This window comes from Pongo abelii, chromosome 14 (genome assembly GCF_028885655.2).
Source record: "Pongo abelii isolate AG06213 chromosome 14, NHGRI_mPonAbe1-v2.0_pri, whole genome shotgun sequence".
NCBI lineage: Eukaryota > Metazoa > Chordata > Mammalia > Primates > Hominidae > Pongo > Pongo abelii.
Window position 1 is genome coordinate 59,065,399 of NC_071999.2, and position 22,527 is coordinate 59,087,925.

The 22,527-nt window shown below is 38.0% G+C and overlaps 1 long non-coding RNA gene across 4 annotated transcripts in view; it reads right to left on the bottom strand.

The window, feature by feature from the left end:
- The window catches only part of LOC129049538 (uncharacterized), an 85,635-nt gene that overhangs the window by 61,716 nt on the left and 1,392 nt on the right, over positions 1–22,527 (bottom strand). For 3 of the 4 annotated variants that reach the window (XR_008512700.2, XR_008512698.1, XR_008512696.1), the window contains exons 2-3: positions 21,950–22,143; positions 2,082–2,198 (exon numbers count right to left, since the gene is read on the bottom strand). This is a non-coding gene — a long non-coding RNA (uncharacterized LOC129049538). Of the gene's footprint in view, positions 1,517–2,081; positions 2,199–21,949; positions 22,144–22,527 lie in introns of all 4 variants that reach the window. The other variant, XR_008512697.1, reaches the window with a different exon arrangement.

The following is a 22,527-nucleotide window of genomic DNA, read 5'->3' on the forward strand; positions in this document are numbered from 1 at the left end:
ATAAGAATTTTGAACTTAAAACTCCTCTAAAAATTAAATCCACTAAAAAAAAAGAATTCCATACACCAGTGAACTATGCCATACTGTATTTGTTTTTGAAACTTTATTTCTATGTTAAATACATATCTTTAATCAATTATTCAGTGATTTTTGAAAGGAACTATGCATCTGAAGAGTCCCCAGATTATCATCTCATAGTTAATGACAATGAAAAAGATGAGGAACATGGGGGATAAGGAGGAGGAGGTAGAGGAGACAATGATGACAACAAAAAAGATAAAAGAAATGGTACAGAAGAAAAGGAGGAAGAAAGACAAGGAAAAGGAAACAGGAAACTAACTCAAAGAAGAGAAAGTTTATTCCTAAAGAAAACTACTCAGAAAAATAGGTTTCTTCTTCTCTTTTATTTACTTACTGCCCTGTCTTAGCCACATATCTACTATACACTATTCTTTGTTGGGCAATGACAATAATATTGCTAATTAGCTCATAGAAATGTTTCTGTTCTCTCTCTTGTACCTACATAGGTTCTTTGCTAGCACTGTATTTCTTAGAGAAGCAATGATCTAAAATCAATGTCTGTGTTATTCTCAAATAAAATCTAACAATAAATTCAATTCACAACATTGTTAGTATAGCCTTGACTAGTGAGAGCGTTACTATAAAAGCAGGAAGAGTTTCTCTATGGAACTATAGCTCCCCATGTTGTCTATCTTTCTGTCTTTTACTGCTCTCAGTTAACTCACTGTATCAGATTACCCCAGCAATGTTATAGTCTGTTTCTTTCCATTAAAAATCAGTCTTATTTCAATTGACTGTAATTGAAAAATCCCAAGACAATTATATTATGGGACAAATAATTATCAGTATTAATCTCTTGCTCCTCTAGATGGATTTGCAATTTCAAAAAAATTATTTTAACCCCAATAAATTTATATGAAATTGAAATGTAAGCATTGTATAGCATATATACTTACAGAGTGGAGCCCTTCTGGAAACTTACAAATCATATAACTTATTTGAATTAATCCACCAATAACTAAATTCAGGCATATTTGGCCAAATATTCTTTCACTTAAATAGGCAGGTTACGTTCCTTTCTCTTTCTACTTTCTGACTTATTCTAACCACTAAAAGTAGAACATTCATTCACCTGTCTTCAAATCTGTGCTCATGTCTTTTATTTGCTTATTTTTCAGTTCTAAATGAATTCTCCCTTCTCTTAGAAGAGGCCTTGTCTGTGTTCTCACTGTTGTGTCTAATAAAATAGCTGACAAATAATAGGCACTCAATAAATGTCTGTTGAATGAATAAACAATGTGTGGTTAGATTCCAATGATAAAGGAATGCTGGAGCTAATATACTTTTGTAGGAAAATGTCCTTAGTTTGGTCAATAGAATTATGTTTTGATATGAGCAAAATAAATATGAAATTCAAAGGTTTGCATAGTAAACAAGACAAAATTGAAGTTAATTGATGGTCATATCCTGCGAGGTTAACAGAAGACATCTGCACCTAAAAATGAATAAATAACCAGTATAAACATAACTGTCAATCTCAACCTTTTAATGACTAAATTATTATTTACTCTTTTGATGTAAACAAAAATTCATCTTTGGGAACTCAAGCACAAAAGTGACATCTGAATAGTTTATAATTTTAATTCAGACATGACATATACTGGTCTTTAGCATCCCCTGATAAGATAACTTTATTCTTTTCAGTAACTTGGATTTCTGCTGCAGGTATTTTTTTCCCCTCGTGTTATTGCCAACTCACCTATTTTCATACACAAAGTAAGCAGCCCATGTATGCTACTACATTTCCAATCTCATAGAATCCTGGGCAGTATTATTGCAATTCCTTTCTCTACCTCAGACATTGTGAAAGGCATTAGTTGTAAAGTATTGTTGAGTTGACAGGTCTAGAGTTGCTGCTGACACTGTAGAAAAAGACTTCCCAAAAGGTTAAAACCTACATTTTATCAAAGAAAACAGCAATGAAAGATTTGAACTATTGTGTCTTGAATTATGGCTGGCTGAGATACTCTACTGAATCACTTAATCCTTTTAATACCCACCTATTTTAGCTTTTATATAAGCATCTGTTCATACAAAGCCTGTGTCAATCTCTGCATCAAACTCCAAATCCAGGAACTATTAGAACTACTTGTAAGATTGATGGACTGTGCTGTGAGCTGTGAAAAGATTGAGAAAATGAGGGAATCAGCATTATTAGAACCCAGGAGGTGCAAGCACTTAGTTACCCAGACTCAATCTTTCTGCTTCTAACTTATTGGATTTCTTCTAATACCAGACTGTTTCTAACACCTAGGAACAAAATGGTGTCAGGAAAGCACATATGTTGATGTAATTATTTTTGTTAAGCTGCTAGCTCTATTGATTTAGACTATCATAGAAAAAATTCTATAAGGGCTGTTGTACCACATGACTTTGAAATCAATTAGAGTTGAGTTCATGTCTCATGTGACAATCTAATGGAAAAGATTGATCTGTTTGGTGCAAAGTAAGTACTTACTATTAAGATTTGATTTTGTTATGCTCTGAATAGGAAACGTGAAAAAAATAAAGAGGCAAGTCATTCTCATGTTGCTTTCCATCTCAAACCTTGAGCACCAATGAAATATCATAACACTTCCCTTTCACCACTGTTCCCATCATGGAGAAAGGTAGGTAAGAAACAGAAGTAAAGAAGATTGAATTAGTGAAACAGAAAACATTTTTGCTACTGAATAAAAGTTTAAAACAAATCTATGGACAATGTAAAAGTAGCCATCTAGGAAAATATGAAATTTTAAAAATGTATATACATATAAAAACATCATATGCTAGGCATGGTGGCTCACCCTTGCAATCCCAGCACTTTGGGATTAAAGGTGAGTAGATTGCTTGAGCCCAGGAGTTCTAGACCAGCTTGAGCAACATAATAATAAGATCCCATCTCTACTAAAAATAAAAATAAAAAAAAAAAAGAATTTAGCCAGGCATGGTGGTGCACCCCTGTGGTCCCAGCTAGTATGGAGGCTGACAAGGGAGTATCGCTTGAGCCTGGGAGGTTGAGGCTCCAGTGAGCCATGATTGTGCCACTGTACTCCAGCCTAGGGGACAAAGAGAAACTCTGTCTCAAAAACAAAAAGCAATAAAACAAATTTTAAAAAGCCCATCACATTGTACATCTTGAATATACACAAATTCTATTTGTCAATTATATTCAATAAATCTGAAAAATCCAAATAAAACAAAAAAAGTTATGCGGCTCAATAGTTGAACATTTTTTTCCAAAACACACACACAACCAATAAAAATCTCCTCACCAATGTATTTTCTTATAACCCAAAGTGTTATTATTATAGGGAATTAATTAGATTGAGAAGAAATACTAAAATGCATAATACTTCAGGATTCTCTGTATACAGTTGTCCACAAATTTAAATCCACAGTTACAAAAATGAAGATGGGTATGTGAAATCAGCAGCCTACTTACAGGTGAACAAATTCTGTCAATAATTTATTTTAGAATTAAGGAACCATGTCTGTTGTAAAAATGTACTTCTGATAATATATAACATATACCTCTGCTTTCAAGTGTTAGTACTTGATCAGAGGATGTCATCTAAAATTTATAAATTGCATATCCTTTATGGGATTGTGACCTAAATATTTTGTTTACTATTTTTGCTGTCTTTTAATGATTGACATTATTAGCCTTTCCTTGTCATGCTTCTATTAATACTTCCCATGATACCCCACTGCTTGAATCTTGAGGAGTTTTACAAACAAGCGATAGTTTTATCCTTTCTAGTTATTCCTGTATTTCACTCTAAAACGTTTTACATAAAAAGGATTTTCACACTATATTACTTTATTTAGAGAACGGCATTTTTCTTAGCTAAAACTTCCAAACTTTTATTCGTAGATAGCCACATTGACATATTATTTGCATGAACAAGATAAAAATGTGCAGAACAAACATGTGAAGAGTTTGCTCTTCACCATACTTTCTTCTAATTTGTTGAGTTGTCAAAATCCTTGATTAAAAGAACCTGAACACATATATCAAGTAGAAATGCTTGTGGGCATCTTCATCACCCATTTCTTCATGAATAAGCCAAGGAGACATTCGCTACTAATACATAAGAAATGGCATCAAACTGTACACATACAATAAAAATCTTGCTACTTAAAAAGAATCATATACTGGGTAATGAAAATACAATTTGGATATTCATGAGGAATCCATAAGTCATAAAACGTCAAATAGCCACACATGATTCATTCTGAAATAAAAGTAGACACAGCTCTATAAGAAAAAAAATATGGAAACACTAGGTGAAAGTGAGTAGTGGTAACCAGTTAACCTAAGATGAATACAGGTTTACCTGCAAATGAAATGTGACAATGTCTGAGCTTTTCCTCTAGCGTTCCAGAAAAGATAAAAATGAAATAATCTTCTTTCAACTGAAGTGCTACCTACTCACAGAACACTGGATAATAGAAGCTCTATTGAGACTTATTATTCTCGATAAAGTTAATGTCAAATTGGATGACCATTTAAGCATGAAAGTGACAGATAAGGAAGCATTGTTTAAGTGCAAAGGCTTTTTCTGAAATTTAAAATCTTTTTAAAGAAAAGACTTTAAATACAAAGGTGGTCCATTGCCTAATGCCAGCACAAAAAAATTAGATACAATTGAAAAAGAGGTTTGTGAGTGATCTCTCTGAATGATGAAATAGTAGGTGCTGCTTTCATAATTCAAGGTATGCTGACTGGTGGTGGTCTGCATTCCTTTACCACAGAAGGAACAAAGACACACTGCTCTCTCTTCTTTTCTAGTTGAGTTTGCATTTACCAATTATCCCCTCAAAATGTGTAATTTACAAGTATTGATTGAATTACTCTATTACAACTGAGTATCTTTTTAATGGATAAAACATTTTTTAGCATGAACAATACTATATTAATTGAAAGATTTATCTTTCCTACAATAAAAATAATTTAACAATTAAGGACAATTTTTGTGCATGTGTATGTGTGTGTGTGCGTGTGTGTGAGAGAGAGAGAAAGAGAGGAAAACAAAGAGAGAGAAAATGTGCTTTTTAATCTGTGTATTTGGGGGAAATTTTTGCAAAGGCTTTGTGCTAGTGTGACAGCATTCACAGTATTTGCAGCTTTCTGAGGTATTAGTCCAGTCTGAAGTGTAGATGATTAAAGTCAGCTCAGGTTTTCAGTGAAAACAGATATTATTGAAATGCTAGAATGGACCTTTCTCTCTTTGCATCTTCATAGCTTTTATGATCAAACAGAAGACTTGCTTTTTTTCCCCCTACATTTGAATTTTAAAGAATCCAGAAATCATAATTCTCTTTTACCAGAATGTCATGAGTCCCTTTAAAAATTGTCCAAATGGACTCTATAACATATCGAAGGGATGATATCATTGATAAGGCAGCTGGAAGGATGCACAGTTGCTAGAAGGGGGGTTTTCTTGGATTTGTTATGGTTGTTCCTCCCTAGAGGATCTTAAAGCAGGTTAAGTAATATCCATCTGGACTAGTCAGGATATAGTTTCTTTCAAGTACAAGGTATAGCCCATAATTCAAGCTCTAGACCCAAAGGGCTATTAACATAGGACTGCTTGGTAATAATGATGATGATATCTTATGCAGTAGGGTGTTTACAGTTTTCACAACGCTTTCAGGAAAAAAAAAAAAAGGTCTACTCTGATCTCTGCAAAATTCCTTTGTTCACTTTCATCAAGAACATCCTAATTCCCTAGTCTTGCAAATGAGTAACCCTGATGTCCTGATTGATGCAGCTCCTCTCCTAATTTCCCACATTTTTCAAAATGTCTCTGGAGTCTTTAGCCTTTAACTTTCTTTCCATTTCCACTACAACTGCCTTTGTTTGTGCTCTGATCTCTCTTGCAGAGTTTTATTAAACCATAATGTTCTTGTGGACCCAAAGCTCTACCTCCTATATGTATGCTCTGCAGCCACTAGACTTAATTTTCTAAAATGCAGTTCTAATCATGATAGTCTTCTAGCAGATCATAGATGAGGACTCCTGATAGCCAGCAGAGAAGTCCCAGCTCGTTACCAGAACCCAAGCCTCCTATAATCTGGACTGTGGTTTTGTGGTCTCCTTTTCTTTCTCGTTATCCTTTCATCCATGCCTCCCAGTCATTCTGAGGCATCACTAATCAGATCTCTGAATCACACTCACCTAAATTATTATCTGCAACTTTGCCAATGCTCTTCCTTATATCTGGAACAACTGTCTGTTCTTAAACTGATAAAAATGGCTTTTGATTAGGAAGGATTTGGGTATGACTGGAGAAGACAGAAGCGTTTTGCCCATGAAGAGACTCTTAAACCATGCTAAGGAAATTTGGACTCCATGTTAGGGCAATTTAGACTTCATGTTAAGGGAGCTAGGCAGCTGAATGTTTTTGGGAGATAAGTCATACAATATAATTTGCATTTCAAGTCAGGATCACTCTGTTGTAGGAAGTGATCAGGAGAAAGGCAAGGCAGGAGACCAGTTAGGAACATTTTGGATTAGGAGAGGAAGTGAGCTGATGGCTGCAATCCCCGGGGATGCAGAAATGGAAAGACGTACACATGACTCAGATATTTCTAAAAAGTAGATTCAGCAAGACTTTGAAATTAACTTGATTTGGAGAATGTGTATAGCATTAGTACAGCATTTAGAAGAGTGCAATCTAGTTAGGAGGCAGGATTTCCATACCGCAGCCTTGAGAGTTAGTTTCCTGAAGGCAGGTATTACCTATCTTTGAAACTCAAGAATCTAATTTTTAGAAGTAATTTATAAGTAGAGGAAGTTGCTATTTTTATTCAAATTTGAGGGAGTAACGTAAGGTCAGAGTGACTGCTTACTTAGTCAAGATCATAGTTAATAAGTCAGAGCAGAGGCCACGCCATTTCAAACAGTCCAATAGTTATTTTATGTGATTTTTTAGCAGATAAAACATGATTTTTTTTTTTTTTAGCTAAAAATGAGCTCTTTCTCTAGATAGAATTTTAGCAAAAATGGGAGACAGATGCGACCATGCCTAGAAAATAACGAAGCTGCTAAGGCCCACTGGGTCCCTGCTAAGAAGGGGCATCATGGTACTTGCAGCATCATTGACAATGGCAGGCACTTGTCACTCATGGGTTGGTGTTCTCCTCTCTCCATGGCCTCATTTATCCATCTGGGAGTTGCAGGTGATGTCCTCACTAAGGCACCCTTGCCAGGCTTCAGGAGGCTGAGGACTGTCCTCTTCTCTCTCAGAAGGCAAGGTGTAGCTCTGCTCAGCGTGCTTGAAACTAGTAAAGGCCCCTGCCAGATGGGTGCTAGTATCTTTTTTGTAAAGAAACAGGTGTTTTAGTGTAAATTCCTCAGGTCCCAAAGAGGTAATTCAAGCAAACAACCAGAAATGCAAACAGTACAGAAAAGCCTATGGCAAAAATCCCAGGAGATGCAATGGAGAACAAAACCCTTCCGCCTTCCAGGAGCTGACTTGCACCAACCAAGAAAACAACTAAATAAGATAATTCGGGTCACAAGAGTAATATTGAAGTCCACATAGCTTGAGAAAGATGAGTCCGGCCATGTCTCCATTTTTAGATGGCAATCTTAGGCTGGGTTTGTCATAAACCAAGTCAAGACAATTGAGACCTGTTGGCATCTTCAAGCTAGCCAGTCATGGGGACTGTATCTTCTTTATCCACGTGGCACATAAGGACTGGGGAGATGCTGGGGAGTGACTCCTGTTCAGCTACAGACATTGCTTCAGGAAGGGGACAAATTTGGCCCAGGAATGACTGCTAGCCTTGTTGACATTAGGGAGACTTGGCAGTGTGCTGAAAACCAACCCGAAGTAAAAGTGCCTGGTTGCTATTTGAAATTCAAGGTGATTACTAGAGTCAATACCCATGAAAAGGGGAAAGGATATACTCCAAGTAGATATCATGGAGGATCTAATCACTTTGGGACAAGAGGCATGATGGAGTCCTGAGTGTAACACGGCAGAGAAACAGTAAATGTCTTTCCCAATCATGCCACATATATAAATCATATTAAAGCTAAACTGCCGCTGTTTTTGATAATGCTATCCGGTAAGTACTTTTGATGTAAACCTATTTCGCCACTCAGATGAAGGAATGGGAGTAGGGGAAGGCTTTCTTTGTTAGATATGCCTCTAGGCTTAGGAAAATGTTTTAAGCATTTTGACGATTACCAAAAAGGAAAAGTTGCCAGTTTATAAGAAGACAGTGAGGGGCCAGTTGTGGTGGCTCACACCTGTAATCCCAGCACTTTGGGAGGCCAAGTTGGGAGGATCGCTTGAGCCCAAGAGAGCTGTGATTGCACTACTGTACTCCATCCTGGGTGACAGAGCGAGACACTGTCTCAAAACAAAAACAAAACAAAAACAAACAAACAAACACAAAACAGTGAGGGTTGGGGGAGGGAAGAAGAAAGAGAAGAAAAGAAAGAACAAGAGAAAAGACCAATGGTGTAATTGTGGGGAAAGGGGGGCGATTCCCGAGTGTGTGCCATAATATATGTAAAGTGTTAATTCATTCTTTAAAAAATTCTCATTCACCTAAAAATATGTATGAATCAGTTAACTTCACTATTTAATGTAATTTGAATCTCTTTTTCTCACAACTTTCCAATGCTTATTAGACATTTACAAATGAGAGATATCCTTCATCCTTCTTTCCCATCTCATATGCTGTTGTATTAAGAAATTACATATCTATCCTAAACCCTTAAAGGTATTCAAGTTTACTGTTATTTTCTTACCCTTTTTAAAATAAATATCATGATGACAATAATTATAGGATTGTCTTCTGACTGATAAAAAAATACTAAAAACTCCCGAAATGTTTTTGCATAAATGCCTTTTATTTTTCAATATACCTCTGATAATGCAAAATTAAATACAAAATGACACTCATTTAACAGTATAATTAGAAGTGAGCATGACCTGAGTTGCTGCTGAAAATGAGGTTTCTGACATGAACCTCTTTCCTTAGATGAGCTTTGAATCATGCAGAATCTCAAAGAAATGTGGGTTGTGTCAGACAGTGAGTTCAGAATCACTGAGGCAGTGGGACAGTATGAATCCAAATGGGCAGTGGGAGGAAATTCTGACAAGTGGTGACAGGTAAGCTATTGATATCAGATTAATTCAGCAGAAGAGAGGCAGCTTGACTTGGCAGAGAAAAAGAATAGAGGCAGGGAGTTGGGGAGAAGGGACAACATACATATATGCAAGAAGAGAGTAGATAATAGCTCAGATCTGGGATTTAGGTTTCAAATTAGTACTGCTGGGTTATTCTGTAGACAGATTCATCACAAGTTTGGGAGTAGAAAATGACTGAGAAACGAAAATTTTAATATTTGCTGCTATAAGAACAACAGTGGTTGAATGGTCATCATGCACATAATCAGAATTCACTGGACTTCCTTAAACTTCCTTTGCTGTTTATTACTATTTTGGTTTTGAATTACACATGTGGAGGGCACGATAATCTTTTCACTACTCAAGTTTTCTAAAGGTCTTAAGACATTCCTAGTTAGAACTGTGGCACATGTTTTCAGAGCAGGGCAGTTAGAAGGTCAATGATGCAGTTACTGGGAAAGAGCTAATTAAATTATCCTGCAAACGTCAGGATTTAGCCTGGTGTTTATTTGAGCTGCAGATGGAGTTAAACAGTACAGTTTTGGGGATTTGAATGATGGGGCCAAATAAATCTTTGCAAGAGTTTATGAAGTCTCTACATTTCAATGTCAAGAAATGTGAAGGGTCTGGGAATTTACAATTCTTGCAATCTAACTAGTTAGCCTGCTGCGGTTTCACGGATGCCGGCAAAAGACAAGAAGTCTCCTGGGTTGGAGACAAAGGATTTCAATACTCACAGTAATATCAATAGCTGGAGCATCAATATTATCTTGTGACAGTTCACTGAGCCCCAGTTCCCACAGAGTAACATGAAAAGGGCCAGATGATCTCTGTTCACACAGTAGGTTGTACTATCAAAATGAAACCCTGAGCTTAGGGAACCCAAAAGCTATTAATGGGCCAGAAGCATGCCTGACTGTTGTTCTGGAGGGAGACGCTATTTCTATTTTCCAAGGCTGTTCACTATACAAACATAATTGAATAGATAGTCTGGAACAAAGGCTGTCAGTATCAGCTCACAAGATGTGAAAAAACATGAGAGACCTACGAAGAACTGATCCCCAGTCATCAACACTTCATTTTTCTGTTTAAAAAATGTGAGGCTCTAAAAGATCAAGTGACACTTTAAAAAAACACAATCAGTTAACATATGATTTTTAGGCTAGACCTAGATGCTTAGGCCTGAATAGCAAAGCCTGCTATGTAACATCCAGGGTTCCATAAGCTTTCCCGACAGAGTTCCTAATGTTAGGATGCATAATGTTAGGATGCATAATATACACATTTTAAATTAATTTGAAAAGTAGTGCTGATTGATACTCAGTAATCCCTTCTGTTCCAGACTTACAGTATTACTAATGCCATTGTCTAGAGTATTTTGTGAGAGGCTATTCCAACTGAACCATATCTTCCCTAACAGTTACAGAGAAATAGATAGATTTCCTCTCTATGGAAGCACAAGGTTATTTACACAGCAACTGTAGTTTGTGTAGTAATGTTGGAGACATTACTTGGTGCTGCTGTACCACCCGAGAAGGCACCTTAGAGGAAGCACTCTAGGCGTCAATGACAGTGAAGAAGTAGCTGACAGGTGGTAGAAAGTGAGCGGCACCTGGAGTCATACAAAAAATTTACTGATTATTGGCAATTAACTTAGCATCACAATGTCAAACAATCACCCTGTAAAAGGAGAATATCCATACCTCACTCAAAGTGTTATAGTGAAAATTAAATAGGATGAATATGCCAGTGCTCTATTTTTGAAACATTCATTAGAGATTGTGCTCTGGTGAAAATTTTAAATGGCTGTATACTTCATAAGAGTTGTCAATGACAATCATGAGAACAGTAAGCTGATTAACATGACAAAGTTGACATTTTGCTTTCTAGAAGATAAAACTTCTGATTGTATGAACTCCAAAAAAAATTAACTCAAACAAAAATACAGAAAACTCCCAAATTTCTTTTAAAAACCCTTGAGGTCATAGGGAGACAATTTTTTAAAAATTGTACTTTTCATGACAGGCCTCATTTTTAGGGAAAAACAAGTAGTTTTCAAAATAAATAAGCTTTTGTTTTTATAGAATATTGGCATGTTTTATTAACTTATCACTAATTTGTAATTTTCTTAAAATGTTGAATATATAACAGTGATGAAAGATGTTTTCATTCTTTCATTAAAGTTGCCATTTTTGTTGGGCACCGTGGCTCACACCTGTAATCCCAGAACTTTAGCAGGCCAAGGTGGGCAGATCACCTGAGATCAGAAGTTTGAGACCAGCCTAGCCAACATAGTAAAAGCCCATCTCTACGAAAAATTAAAAAAAAAAAAAAATTGCCAGGCGTGGTGGCAGGCACCTGTAATCCCAGTTACTCATGAGGCTGAGGCAGGAGCATCGCTTTAACCCAGAGGCGGAGGTTGCAGTGAGCCGAGATGGTGCCATTGCACTCCAGCCTGGATGACAAGAGGGAGGGTCAGAATCAGAACAAAAATAAACAAAAATATTGCCATTTTCTTTACCTGTGATTTACATGAAACTTTCTAATTCTGTTTTCTAATTAGTCACATGTTTAAATGGAGTGTGGTTAAAAATTCATTATATATGTACAAACCATGTTAAATGTTTTCCAAAGTCAGGACTTGTATTTAATTGATAAATCAGCATAAACTTTGAAAATTTTAGCAATCAGAATTTAGGATTGCCTATGACATTGCAAGAACATATTATCATCTTCCTAATGCTCAGATAATAATTCTGTTATTATTCTTACTAACAACCTTTTCATTCTTCCAATCACACAGGTTTTGAAGCCTGTGTTAGTTCATTCTTGCACTGCTGTAAAGACATACCTGATACTGGGAAATTTATAAAGAAAAGAAGCTTAGTTGGCTTATGGTTTCACAGGCTGTACAGGTAGCATGGCTGGGGAGGCCTCAGGAAACTTTCAATAATGGCGGAAGGCAAAGGGAAAGCAGCACACCTTTACACGGCTGGAGCAGGAGAGAGAGAGAAGGGGGAGGTGCTACACACTTTTAAACAACCAGGTCTTGTGAGAACTCACCCACTATCATGAGAACAGCAAGGGGAAAATCTGCCCCCATGATTTATTTACCTCCCACCAGGCCTCTCCTCCAACACTGGAGATTACAAGTGAATATGGATTTGGGTGGGGACACAAATCCAAACCATATCAAAGCCTTATCTATGATTCTATCCCACTGCCTCTTCCCTTGCCATATTACCAGGGATCACATCCTTTCTATTCTGCATTCAACCAACATTTACTATTGTAGAAACTGAGGCCCTAGGATGTTGTTATGATATAGTACTTAGGAAGAGATAGTATCATGTTTGAGGATTCTTCTCCATTCTGATCAGTGAGGTCTGGTCTCCATATCTCTAATCCAGACCGCTCATCTTCTTCATCTGTCTACTCTGGTCTATTCCACATGTCATTACCAAAGTATCACCCTAAAGCGCATTTATGGTCATAGTCAAACATCATGAAAGGACTCCTCCCATTTACTAAATAAATCCAAGTGTGTAAGCATAGAATTGAAAGACTTCCATGCCCTGGTCTCAATATATCTCTGCAATTCTTATTCTATCTTTTTCATAATATATCTTTATCCTTTGTGCAACCTGACAACTTGACATTGCCTATACTTTCCCATCTCTGAGATACTATTCCCTTCACATGAAATGCTCTTCTACTTCATATTGAGCTGTCAAAATGCTACCAAGACTTTAGGATAAGCTCAGAGCCTTATTTGAATTCCCAATTATATTCTCACATTTCCTTGGAACTTTTTGTTACACTTTCGTATATCTCTCACTGCAATGAATAACTTCTGTTTTTAATTGTACTTACTTGTACCCCTGTTATATTATCTGGCACCTCAAAAAGAATTAAAGTCCTGAGTATTTTAATGTTCCACTCATTCACACTACGTATATAGCTATAAGTTTCTTCATCAACTTTTCAACAGGATTTCTTTTCCTTCAAATTAGTCCTACCAAGTCTTGGGTTAGATTGCCCCCTTTCCTCACCTTTCTTTGTGTATTTGTAATATGTTGCACATTGAAACAGAAATGAGCACAGCTGAGAAATCATTCTATAAGAAATGCTGCTTATCCACTCTGAGTTTCTGAAGAATACATCTTTAAAAAGAAAACAGAAATAATAAGTAATAGCATACTGAAATGCATGGGATACATTTCAGATGGGAATTGGGCAATAAAGAAATGCTTGCGTAGAGTTTAAACTGAAAAATCGTAACTGCAAATGAGAAATAGGTCATAATCAGTATCAATAACAGAATTTAATATGTACATTTTTATTTTTATTTTTTTGAGATGGAGTCTTGCTCTGTCACCAGGCTGGAGTGCAGTGGCACGATCTCGGCTCACTGCAACATGTGCCTCCTGGGTTCAAGCGATTTTCATGCCTCAGCCTCCCGAATAGCTGGGATTACAGGCATGCGCCACCATACCCAGCTAATTTTTGTATTTTTAGTAGAGATGAGGTTTCATCATGTTGGCCAGGATAGTCTCGATTTCCTGACCTCGTGATCTGCCCACCTGCAGTGCTGGGATTGGGATTACAGGTGTGAGCCACTGTGCTTGGCCCATATATACATTTTAAGACTGCATTAAGAAAGTTCAGAAAACTTCAGCCTACATAAGATAGTATATCTAGACAGACAGGTAAGTGTTGGAAGACACTGATCATGGCCTGAGTCTTAAAGGAGATTGGCAGAGAGCCCAGGACTCCTCAGCTTTACCCTGCCTGCTTACCACCTCATGTGCACAAACCGAAGCATGTCAAAACTTTGACTATTTCAAATATTAATTTAAGTATAAGTATGTACATCAATTGCAAAAAATTGATAGCCATCACTGAGAGTAGGTTTTAGGGTAATTTTCACTCTCCACTTTTCAGGGCATCAGAGAAAGTGATAACTAGGAATAACTTAGGGAAATCTCTGACCTGGTACTCATCAAGATTTTCTTCTCCTGTCTTTGAATATGTGTGATGTGCGGGTCCCATTCTGTGCCTCTCATCAGTCTACAATTCACATTAATTTGTAGCAAATCTTGTGAAAGCGCAGAGAATTCATACATCTTCTCTGTGTTTAACATAAGTCAGACTCAAAAGAAGCTTCTCATTAATCTACGGTTCATAAGAGTTGGTTCTATGCCTGTTTACTTATGCAAAAATTCATGAAAATACAGGAAATGATTCCTTTGACCCAAAAAGTAGTGTGTGTGTGAGGGGATGGGGAGATTACATGATTAGAAGAGTTTTATATATTAAGATTTTGTTGAAAAACAACTCTTATTCCGGATGCCACCTGGGAAAATATCCCTCATGTGACTAAAAGTCCTTTATCCTATGGCTACAGCCTGTGACTCATGAGTAAATGAGTAAATCCAGGGGATGCAGCTGTGGATTGAATTATCTGTTTGCTACCTCTTGGTCTTTTGCTGTTTGTTCCAGCAGGGTAACCTAGGAGGATGTGTAACTAACTGTTCTATGTGTTGATACAGCCCCTTCAAGTATCCATGCCTACATGAGAACAATCCTTTCCTTTCTAAGTGCTAAATGCAACCGCAACTTTTGGATGGGAGTGATACATGTGGACAGCAAAGATGAAAAGAACTTCACTAAATAGTGTTTCTCATTACTTTGAAAAATGTCAGCCATGCTCAGCATGCAAGAAGAAACAGTGAAGAATGTTAACATGCTCAGCATGGGAAACCGAGTCATAGCTTTACATCTTCACTTGATTATTTCCAACATTATTTTACACACTTCTGATCAAAGACTTCAATTATCTCAATTTTTCAGATCATTTTTGGCACTGGAATATCACTAGACAAGTTATTGGAACAGTATATTGCCCTATTATTAGTTTGACCTACTACCTTTCTTATATTAAGCTCCTCAGAAATGGACTATAGAATAAGAAAATAAAGGTTTTCTACCAATCCTAGTTAATTGCTGATATTAGATATTAGTTAACAGTGTGCTTCCTTAAGTATGTTTTTAGGAGTCATAAACAGAACCTCTGTATTAAATATATTTTTACATTTCAACTGATTCTTGGCATTTATGTCATTCATGCTGTTTTTCTCAACATTTATACCATTTAATCAGTCAGAAAAAAAGTAGTGGGTGGTTAATAAGTTATTTACAGGAAAAGTGAGGCATATAAGAATTAATGAAAGACTTTTAACTGACAAAAAAGAACCTGACAAAACTTAAACACTCAAATAGTTATACTTTATCATTCAATAAATGTAATTAATTTTGTACTTTTTAATGTTTAAAACTTTCTAGTGGAAACTAACCAAGAAATTTGAGGCCATATTTCATCTTGTGCTACTTATTTTTAAAAATATATTTTGTGCAATAAATCTGACAGCTTCAGTAGCCGTTGGCTAAAAAGATCACAGAATTTGTCATCCAAACCAGACACTATTGAGAGTCTAAGAGGATACCATTAATATTATGTTGGGATAACCAGTGTAAAATCAGATTTTCCCAGGAAAGCCACAACTTATGGACATCCTAAAGTTATGCCAACTAAGCAGACGTAGAGAAAGATCAGATTTCTTCTCCTCTTTGAAGATATATTTTATTATCTTTTTCTCTCCCCCTTTGACTTCTTATAGAGGAAAAAGCCATAAGAAAACAAAGAAATAGAATAAGGTTTAGAGACTAAGTACAGTCATAATGACATTTTAGTCGATGACAGACCACATCACATATACAACTCTGGTCGCCTATGATGATAATGGACCTAAACAATTCCCTGGCCTAGTGATGTCATGGTTGTCAGAATACCATGGTGTGTCATATTACTCATGTGTTTATGGTGATGCTGGTATAAACCTACAGTGCTGCCAGTCACATAAAATTGTAGCACATATAATTTTGTACAGTATGTAATACTTGATAACGATAATAAACCACTGTTACTGGTTTATACATTTACTATACTACACTTATTATTTTAGAGTGTAATCCTTCTACTTATTAAAAAAAAAAACTAACTGTGAAAGAGCCTCAGGCAGGTCCTTCAGGAGGTATCCAGAAGAAGGCATTGTTATCATAGGAGATGACGGCTCCATTATGTGTTATTGTCTCTGAAGATCTTCCAGTGGGACAAGATGCAGCTCTGGAAGACAATGACATTGATGATCCTGAATCTATGTAGGCTTAGGCAAATGTATGTGTTTGTGTCTTTGTTTTTAACAAAAACATTCAAAAAGTAAAAAAATGAAAATTAAAAAAATTTCAAATAGATAAAAGCTCATAGTATAAGGCTATGAAGAAAGAACACATACTTGAACAGCTGTACAATATATGCTAAATGTTATTACAAAAAAGTCAAAAATAAATTTAAAAGTTTATAAAGTAAAATAGAGCAAGCTTAGCTTATTATTAAAGAAAAATTATTTGTTTATAAATTTAGTGGTGGCCTAAGGGTATAGCGTTTATAAAGCCTACCATAGTGTATGGTAATGTCCTAGGCCTTCACATTCACTCACTACCCACTCACTCACTGACTCACCCAGAACACCCAGTTCTGCAAGCTCCATTCATGGTAAGTGCCCCATACATGTGCACCATTTTTTATCTTGTACACCATGTTTTTACTGTACCTTTTCTATGTTTGGATATGTTTAGATAGTACAAACATCATTGTGTTACAAATATCCACAGTATTCAGTACATTTACATGATATAGATTTGTAACCTGGGAACAGTATGCTATACCATATAGCCTAGGTGTGTAGTAGGTGACATCATTTAAGTTTGTGTAAGTATGGCCTATGATGTTTGCACAACTACGAAATCAACTAAAGATGCATTTCTCAGAACACATTGCCATTGATAAGTGAAGCATGACTGTAATTTAGATTCAAATTTGGGCTCTTCCAGGTAGTACCTGAGTGATATTTCTCATGTTATCTCTGTTTTCATTTCCGTTTTGAATGACAGTGTCTTGTCCATATTGCCATGTATTGAAATCATTTAATATACTAAACTCTAATCCTGTTGAGCAGAGCTGTACAATACACTAGCCATTAGCTACATGTGGCTTTTTTTTAACCTGTGGCTTTTTGAATGTAAATTTGGAATAATTAGTATTAAAAAAACATAAAATTCAGTTGCTCAGTCACTCTAGCTACATTTAAGTGTTGAATAGCCACATGTAGCTAATAGTGACTACAGTAGAATACAGATTAGATTTCCATCATTGCAAAATGTTCTTTTGGACAACACTTGGAGGGTCAAAATCATCATTATTTCTTGCTTAGACACTTTCAAATCTTCCTAAAATGTCAATGTATATTCACTTTGGCATTACTGAATCTGTTCTCCATTCAGCAGCCAAAGCAATTCTCTCCAAAGGCAAACTTTGCCAATTTACTTACCTATTTAAAACCACTTAATGGTGCCCTGTGGCTCCAGCCCTCCCTGTATGGTCTCCCTGCTTCTTTCATCCCAACGTTATTAAACTATGCTTGCTCCTGCTTTGTTTCCAGCCACCTTGATTTTGTTGTTCCCCTTGCATTTGCCAGGCTTTCTTCCTCCATGGGTCCTTCAACTGTATCGTTTTCACTGCCTTAAATGCTCTTTCTGTTATTCATCACATATGTCCTCCTATAGATCAGCTCAAGTGTCACTTCCCAGGGGAGTCTCCTCAAGCTTCTCTGAAAGATTAAATCTTCCATGATAACTCTAAAACATCATACCATTTCCCTTCAAATGGCAAACACATTTTTATTCGTTTGTGTATCTTCCTCAAAATCTGTCTTTGTGGCAGACAAATAGTGATAATAAATGAGTGAATGTTTGTTTTTCATTACATTTGAATTTCTACCACAGTGGCTTCTGCAGAACTGGCATTCATGGAACAATAGAATGAGTCCAATCCTTGAGTAGGCTCTAGCAGCATCACTATGAAAAGCTATAGCACCTGATAACAGAAGCTAAATCTATCAGAACACTGGAGTCAATCTCCAGAGGTCATCGATCTCACCCCCTGCCCCAATGACTCATGTTGTTTTTTTATTTCAGCTAGAATCCATTAATAGAATAATTATATATGTAAATGTAAAATGGAAATCTGAGTTCCAGCTTCAATAATTTTAATAATATAATAATCAATTATTAACTCACAGTACTTGCTGTAGGAAGGTTGTGAGATGTCCATCCTTTGAGATTTAAATACAGTTCAGTCCAAAAGAACAAGTCCTTTTTTTGTTTTTTTATTCTGCTACCAAAAGAGTTTTTTTGTTTGTTTGTTTCATGCGCGTTTGTGTGATGAGACCACCAAACAGCCTTTGTGTGAGCAACAAGGCTGTTTATTTCACCTGGGTGCAGGTGGGCTGAGTCCGAAAAGAGAGTCAGCCAAGGGAGATGGGGTGGGGCCGTTTTATAAGATTTGGGTAGGTAAAGGAAAATTACAATCAAAGGAGGGGCAGGTGTGGGGGTCACAAGTAGGGGAGGTTTTGAGCCAGGATGAACCAGGAGAAGGAATTTCACAAGATAATGTCATCAGTTAAGGCAGGAACAAGCCATTTTCACGTCTTTTGTGGTGGAATGTCATCAGTTAAGGCAGGAACTGGTCATCTGGATGTGTACGTGCAGGTCACAGGGGATATGATGGCTTAGCTTGGGCTCAGAGGCCTGACATTCCTGTCTTCTTATATTAATAAGAAAAATAAAATGAAATAGTGGTAAAATGTTGGGATGGCAAAAACTTTTGGGGGTGGTATGGAGAGATAATGGGCCATGTTTCTCAGGGCTGCTTTGAGCAGGATTAGGGGCGGTGTGGGAACTTAGAGTGGGAGAGATTAAGCTGAAGGAAGATTTTGTGATAAGGGGTGATATTGTGGGGTTGTTAGAAGAAACATTTGTCATTTAGAATTATTGGTGATGGCCTGGATACGGTTTTGTATGAATTGAAAAACTAAATGGAATAAAAGAAGGACAAAAACAGGTATTAAAGGTCTAAGAATTGGGAGGACCTAGGACATCTAATTAGAGAATGCCTAAGGAGATTCAGCATAGTCCTGCCAGCAAAGATTATTTATTTACTTTAAGAGTTAAGAGTGGCAGTTTGGGGATAGCACTAGGAGATATCAGCTGTGATGGCTTGGAGAAACAGTGTAAACTGGCAGTGTAAACAAGAGCAGGGCATGTATAGTTGAGAACAGTGAATAGGAGTATGACTAGACAGAAGATAGTAGGGATGACAAGTTTTTTGGGGCACAGTCCAAGTTGGTCTGGTGTCTGGAATGAGACTGGGGCCTAATAAAAAGGAGTGTCTATACAGGAGCTCAAATGGGCTGTACCCTGTAGCATTCCGAGGACAGGCCTGAATTCTGAGAAGGGAAAGTGGTAAAATTATTGTCCAGTCCTTTTTAAGTTGGTGGCTGAGCTTGGTGAGGTGTGTTTGTAAAAGACCATTAGTCTGTTCTACCTTTCCTGAAGACTGAGGACCATAAGGGATATAAAGGTTTCACTGAATACTAAGAGCCTGAAAAAATACTTGGCTGATTTGACTAATAAAGGCCGGTCTGCTATCAGACTGTATAGAGGTGGGAAGGCTAAACCGAGGAATTATGTCTGACAGAAGGGAAGAAATGACTGCGGTGGCCTTCTCAGACCCTGTAGGAAAGGCCTCTACCTATCCAGTGAAAGTGTCTACCTAGACTAAGAGGTATCTTAGTTTTCTGACTCGGGGCATGTGAGTAAAGTCAATTTGCCAGTCCTGGGCAGGGGCAAATCCCCGAGCAAGTGGGAGTGACCAATGTGAAGGAGAAAAACTGGCCGTGAGGGACAGAAGTTGGAAAGCTAGCTGCTTGTCTAGCCACCTTATCAGCATAAGGGTTGTCTACAGCAATGGGATCTGACGCCTTTTGATGGCCTTTGCAGTGAATGACTCCAGCTTCCTTTGGAAGTAAAGCGGCCTTCAGCAGAGTTTTTATTAAGAGGCATTAATGATGGAGGACCCTTGCATAGTGAGGAAACTTCTTTCAGCCTATATAACAGCATGGTGGTGCAGAATATGGAAGGCATATTTAGAGTCAGTATAAATATTGACACGTAGTCGATTTGAAGAGTGAGGGCCCGAGTTAAGTCAACTAGTTCGGCTTGCTGAGAGGTAGTGGAGGGAGGCAGAGTGGTAGCCTCAATGATAGATGTGGAAGATACTATAGCATAGCCTGCCTTTGCTGGTGAGTGGCGATTAGGCCTGGTGGAACTGCCATCAATAAACCAAATGTGATCAGGGTGAGGAACAGGAAATAAGGAAATATGGGGAAATGGGGTGAATGTCAGGTGGATCAGAGAGATACAGTCATGAGGGTCAGATGTGGTATCCAGAATAATGTGGGAGGCCGGATTGAAGCCCGTGCCAGGAACAATGGTAATTGTGGGAGACTCAACAAAGAGTGAGTACAGCTCAAGAAGCTGGGAAGCAGAAAGTATATGCATCAGGTATGAGGAAGAAAATAGATTTTGGAAGTTATAAGAACTGTAGAGAGTGACTTGAGCATAGTTTGTGATTTTTATGGCCTCTAAAATTATTAAAGCAGCAGCAGCCACTGCAAACAGACATGAGGGCTAGGCTAAAACAGTAAGGTCAAGTTGTTTGGACAGAAAGGCTACAGGGTGCGGTCCCGGATCTTATGTAACAATTCTGACCACACTAACCATGCCTAGGAAGGAAAGGAGTTGTTGTTTTGTAGAAGGGATTGAGGTTTGGGAGATTAGTCGAACACGATCAGCAGGGAGAACACGTGTGTTTTTATGAGAATTATCCTGAGATAGGTAACAGATGAGGAAGAAATTTGGGCTTGATTGAAGTAATGGGGGGCTGTCTGCGAAGCCTTGTGGCAGTACAGCCCAGGTGATTTGCTGAGCCTGATGGGTGTCAGGGTCAGTCCAAGTGAAAGCCAAGAGAGGCTGGGATGAAGGGTGCAAAGGAATAGTAAAGAAAGCATGTTTGAGATCCAGAACAGAATAATGGGTTGTGGAGGGACGTGTTGAAGATAGGAGCATATATGGGTTTGGCACCATGGGGTGGATAGGCAAAACAATTTGGTTGACAAGGTGCAGATCCTGAACTAACTTGTAAGGCTTGTCTGGTTTCAGGACAGGTAAAATGGGGGAATTGTAAAGAGAGCTTATAGGCTCTAAAAGGCCGTGCTGTAGCAGGCAAGTGTTAACAGGCTTTAATCTTTTTAAAGCGAGCTGTGGGATGGGATATTGGCGTTGAGCTGGGTAAGGGTGATTAGGTTTTAATGAGATGGTAAGGGGTGCATGATCGGTCGCCAAGGAGGGAGTAGAGGTATCCTATACTTGTGGGTTGAGGTGGGGGGATACAAGAGGAGGATGCAAAGGAGGCTTTGGATTGGGAAGAAGGGTGGCAATGAGATGTGGTTGTAGCCCAGGAATAGTCAGGGCAGCAGATAATTTAGTTAAAGTGTCTCTGCCTAATAAGGGAACAGGGCAGGTGGGGATAACTAAAAAGGAGGGCTTAAAAAAGTATTGTCTAAGTTGGCACCAGAGTTGGGGAGTTTTAAGAGGTTTAGAAGCCTGGCTGTCAATACCCACAACAGTTATGGAGGCAACAGAAGCAGGCCCTTGAAAAGAAAGTGATGTGGAGTGGGTAGCCTCCATATTGATTAAGAAGGGGACGGACTTACCCTCCACTGTGAGAGTTACTTGAAGCTCGGCGTCCGTGATGGTCTAGGGGGCTTCCGAGGTGATTGGGCAGTATCAGTCTTCAGCTGCTAAGCCAAAAAGATCTGGGAAGGAGTCAGAGAGCCTTGGCCCAGAGTTCCAGGGGCTCTGGCAGTGGCTGCCAGGTGAGTTGAACAGTCCGATTTTCAGTGGGGTCCTGCACAGGATGGGACACAGCTTAGGAGGAATCCTGGGCTGCGGGCATTCCTTGGCCTCGTGGACAGATTTCTGGCACTTGTAGCAAGCTCCTGGGGGAGGTGGGCCTGGAGGAATGCTTGGCCACTGCGGTTTAGGTGTTTGGAAGTTCTTGTGTGCTGGAGATGTGGCTGGGGTTTGTCTCACAGTGGAGGCAAGGAAGTGCAACTCAGAAATATGTTGCTACTTGGCTGCCTCTACTCTATTATTGTACACCTTGAAGGCGAGGTTAAGTCCTGGTGTGGGTTTTGAGGGATGGAACTTAATTTTTGGAGTTTTATTTAATGTCGGGAGTGGATTGGGTAATAAAATGTATACTGAGAATAAGACAGTCTTTTGACCTTTT